Consider the following 5,000-nt stretch of genomic DNA (forward strand, 5'->3'; position numbering starts at 1 on the left):
TCCTTTTAAAAAATGATTCCTTTATATATAATTATATACGCCTGTGTGCGTTTAATTTCGTTTCTTTGTTCTTTACTTTTCTTGTCTCTCTCTCTCTCTCTCTCTCTCTCTCTCTCTCTCTCTCTCTCTCTCTCTCTCTCTTTCCCTTTCCGATTCATATTTCTCCGATTTTATTCCTTCCTTAGTTTCTTCTCTTGTGGACCCTCCCCTCCCCCCTCCCATATCCCACCCTTCCCTCCCCCCAAAAAACTACTCTTTCATTTAGTCCTTGACACTGAAAATTTCGAATAAATTGCCGATAGGTTCCTTATATACGTGAGAGCCTATACTTTTGATTATAATCTCTAGTTGATTTCCGTGAAAAAGGAGCGTTCGAATGTTCTTACAATAATAGCGTAAAATATTTCTTGCTTTTTCTTATTCTGTTTTTCTGTTTTTTTTTTTATTTTTTTTTACATTTTTTTTTTTTCGTTTTCTCTTTTTCCTTCGCATTTCATTTCCTTCTTTCTCCCTCTTTCATTCCCTTTTCTTTCTATAATCCACCCTTCCCCCCTTATCACCCCGTTGTTCGTATCTCGTTCGATCAGCAAGCAATAGCCCGTTTGTAGTTGATATACAGCCCACTGTCTGGTTTATTATATCCCTTTTTTGTGTAATACTTTTTCTCGGGGTTTTTCTTCTCATCTTTTTCCCTTCTTTTTTTTTTTTTGCTTTTGCGTATAGAGAGTGAGTAAAAATGTATATATATCTTTTTCGTTTTCTTCCTCTTCTTAATTTTCTTTTTTTTCTTCCTCTTTTTCCTTATGTCTTGCTACTGTCCTCAAATATTAAATGTTACATGGGATAGCGCGCGTTATGTGTTCCTACGGGTGTGTATTTAATTTCTTTCCGTTTTATATTCCTGTTCATCGATGTGCTCGTATTATTGTGATTATTGTTGTTGTGTGATATATAATATTACGTTCTGCCGATGATACCTGTATTCTTTTTTTATGCTTTTTACTTTTTTTTTTTATTTCCTTCTATTCACTTTCTTGGCACTTTCTTGCAATTATGTTCTTTAGTTTCAGTTTCATTCATTCATTCTTTCTTTCTTTCTTTCTTTCTTTTCTTCCTTCCTTCATTCCTTATTTATTTATTTAATAAATCACTTTTTAATCCTCGTTTTTTCCTTCTTTTTTTTTCTCTCTTTAATTTATTTATTTCCTCTCCTCTCTCTCTCTCTCTCTCTCTCTCTTTCCCTCTCTCTCTCTCTCTCTATATATATAATATCTCTCAATCTCACTCTCTTTACTATCTTTAAATATTTACGCTAATAAATAACGCAAGGAGACGGTGGGCCCGTAGGTAAAAGATCTCCTTCCCCTCCTCCGGTAGCGTCGAACACGACGATATATTTAAATTCGTGTTCGCATAAAACTGCGAGCACCCCGAACAAAAATTTCTTTTCGCTCTCCATCGAAGTACGAAAAAAATCTTTGCCTTTATAACGGGCCGCAAACGTCTCCATCTCTTTCTCCTCGAAATATATTAATTATTATTATACAATTTATTCGTCTAAAATCCCCTTTGTCAACACTTTTTCATTTATGTCCCCCCCCCCCATATCCCCGCCCCATAACCCAACCCCACCCTCGTTTTAACCCCACCCAACCCCCACAACACACACGTACTAAATGAGGGACGGCGTACGCGCGCACAGCGCAAAAAGCTGTGCACGGTGTGGTCCCCTCTTTTATTTATTTACTTTTTTTTTTCATCCTTTTTTTCCGCTTCTTTCTTTTCTTATTCAATCAATAATCATCATTCTTTATCATGAATTACTCTTTCACAAAAAACAAAAAAAAAAACAAAAAAGAAATAAAACAAGAAGACACCGCCTCGCCTCCTCTTGCATTTTCTTTCTTTTTTTTATCTCCCTCTCTCTCTCTCTCTCGCTCTCTCTCTCTCTCCCTCTTCAATATCTTTAAAATTCATTAAGTTATTAAAAAAAGAAAAAAACGTCTAACAAAAAAGAAAAAAAAAGGAGAAAAAGAAAATGGGGAAAAAAAACAAAAAAAAAAAAAGATTGGAAAAAGAAAAGATTTTACTTAGATCTCCCTTAACAATGTATCAAAAATAAACCTATACTTCTTTTTTTCTCTCTCCCTACCTACCTCCCTCTCTATTTCTATCTCTCTCACTCTCCCTTTTTTGTTAATTTTTGTTTTCGTTTTAGCGTATTACAATTCTTCTTCTTAACCACCCTCTTTCTCTCTCATCTCATAAACACCCGTAATCCTTTTTCTATTTATCCTTTTCTTTCCTTTTTCCATTAAATATTTCGATACTCGCGTTCTAATCAATTTTAGATGACCCGTTTTCTGTCTCACCCTTTTCTCTCTCTCTCTCTCTCTCTCTCTCTCTCCCAGCTGTTATCCTATCTCTTTTTATCCATGGGATGCAAAGAAAATTAGTTTGGGAGACGAGAAAGCGTAAGGACATATTTCTTCTGGCCTTCTCCACTCTCTTCTCTTATTTTCTCGACAGATTATCCACTTCCTCCTCCTCCTCCTCCTCCCAACCTCGCCCTCACCCCCGGCTCCCTTGTCATTCCCTTCTGAATAAATTTTTACTTTCCCTCGCTCACCGAACCCGGGTCGATATTTTTGAGATGGAAAAAAATAAAAATAAATTATTATGTAAAATATGTTTCTCTTTCCATATCCTTTTTTTTTATATATATACCCTTTTCATATACCACCAAAACGTACTCATACAACCCTCCCTACCTCCCTCACACCCTCCCTACCTTTCACGTTCATCTACTTTCCATTAAAATCGAATCGCTTCTTTTTTATTTATTTTTTTTTGTTATTTTTTATTTTTATTTATATAACCCCCCACCAATTATTCTCCCCTCCCCTTCTCAATACAACCCCCCCGGAATTTTAAAAAAATCCTGTTATCTTTGTACTTTATCCGTACCGAATGCCGTGACTTTAATTGTGATGCGATCGATCGATCGATCGACAACGACCATTGTGTGTGCTTTCGAAACATACTAACACACGATCTTTTAGATCATGATTTTTGATATTTATAATATGGCCGTCGCCGTCGTCGTCGTCGCGCGTGTTAACGCCAAGATCTTGGTTAACCCTTTTCTCTTTCTCTCTCTCTCTCTGTCTGTCTGTCTCTTTTTAACCGGGTCAAACCTCGAGGCTCGATCTGACGCGCAATTGGTTGTTTATCTATCGGCCGAAAGTGTCGCGAGACTTGTTGATCGATCGATAAAATCAATCGCTAGAGATTAATGAAGAAGAAAGGATAAAAAGAAAAAAAAAAATTACAAAAAATTAGAAAGAGAAAGGAAATCATTCACTCTTTCGTCTTCTTTTATTACCTATCCTTCTCGTCCTATCTCTTTCTATATATACATGTATATATGCATAGATACGTGTATGTGTATACATATATATATATATATATATACCCCTTTCTTCTCCATCTTTTCCTTTTTACTCGCGATACTTTATCAAAGCCGAGCGATTCGTCAATCCATTATTATCATTATTATTATTATTATTATATTATTATTATTATTATTATTATTACGATGACGATGTACTTTTTCTTTTTCTTTCTTTCTTTCTTTCTTTTTTCTTGTTATTAGTATCATTTTGGTCATCTTCGAAATAACACCCCGGAAACGGTTTGTTGTTCTCATTTTGAGACTTCACCGTTCGCGTTACTTTCTTGGCTTTTTCTTTTTGTTCTTTGTTTGTTCTTTTCTTTTCTTTTTTATTTTTCGTTCGCCATCTCGATTAATACATTAGTTGTCGATCTTTATAAATTATTTCCTTTTCTTTCTTTCTTTCTTTTTTTTTTCTTCGTCAAACGTCGGTCCTCCTTAATTATTATTAATATCATCTTATATATTCCTCTCTTATCTCTCGCTAGCGAGACGATAACGTGTCTTTGAAAATATTTTCATTATCCTCTTTAACTTTTCTTTCTTCTTTGCCTCTGTCTTTCACATTCTCTCTTTCTCTCTCTCTCTTTCTCTCATGTCATTAAATCGTATTTAATCATCGTCCGTTGTAGAAGAGATTTTAACGTTACGAATAAAATATGTATATACATACATATACATATATATGTTTGTATTTATCGTGTCGCTTTGTTAAACGGTCTTACAAAATTCTCGACAGATAATAATACATCTCGATTGGACATTATGAGAGAGGAAAAAAATGAAAAAAAAAAATGATTCGAGATAAAAAATGGAACTTGATTTTTGGTAACGATGATTTCTTTCTCTCTCTCTCTCTCTCTCTCTCTCTCTCTCTCTCTCTCTATCTTTACCGATTCCTTTCTTATTTCATCTAAAAAAAAAAGAGAGGAAAAAAATAAAAAAAAAATAGATGAATAAATAAATTCATGTGACCCGTTTAACACGCCTGAGATTACGCCGTACAGTGGTATACGAAAAAAATAAGAACATAAAAAAAAAATGCAGACGAAAAAACAAAACGAGTATATAATTGATCGAATTATTAATTACGTGACAACTTTAGTCTATCGATTTGTATCGGCGTATCTCTTTCCATCGTCGATCAAGAAATCGTTAACGTTAAGGATCTCTCATCAAGCTGACGATTATTTTTGTTTGTAGTGGACATACATATAGGTGGGTAAATGCTCGTATTTTCGTCAAACTTAGAGCGCAGCGAGCAACAAAAAACGCTCACTCGTGCGCGTCTCGTTTCTCGTTATCATTTTCTACGCTATTTTTTTCATTACTCGAATAATAACGACGCGAGGATACATATACACACATATATATAAAAATATATATATGTACACGTATATATGCACGTTGCGTATAAACCCAACCCATCTTCATATATAGATTATAATTTCTTACTTTCTCTCTCTCTCTTTCTCTCTCTCTCTCTCTCTCTTTCTCTCTCTCTCTCTCTCTCTCTCTCTCTCTCTCTTTCTTTCGATAAGCCTAT

General features: G+C 34.6%; 1 protein-coding gene across 6 annotated transcripts in view; it reads right to left on the bottom strand.

The window, feature by feature from the left end:
• Positions 1–5,000, bottom strand: part of LOC127071556 (insulin-like growth factor 2 mRNA-binding protein 1) — a 120,664-nt gene that overhangs the window by 798 nt on the left and 114,866 nt on the right. For all 6 annotated transcript variants that reach the window (XM_051010960.1, XM_051010959.1, XM_051010961.1 and 3 more), the window contains one exon: positions 1–5,000. This exon is cut by the window's left edge and continues 798 nt beyond it; it is cut by the window's right edge and continues 4,155 nt beyond it. The gene's annotated coding sequence lies outside the window, so the exon portion shown is untranslated.

Source organism: Vespula vulgaris, chromosome 22 (assembly GCF_905475345.1).
Source record: "Vespula vulgaris chromosome 22, iyVesVulg1.1, whole genome shotgun sequence".
NCBI classification, from domain to species: domain Eukaryota; kingdom Metazoa; phylum Arthropoda; class Insecta; order Hymenoptera; family Vespidae; genus Vespula; species Vespula vulgaris.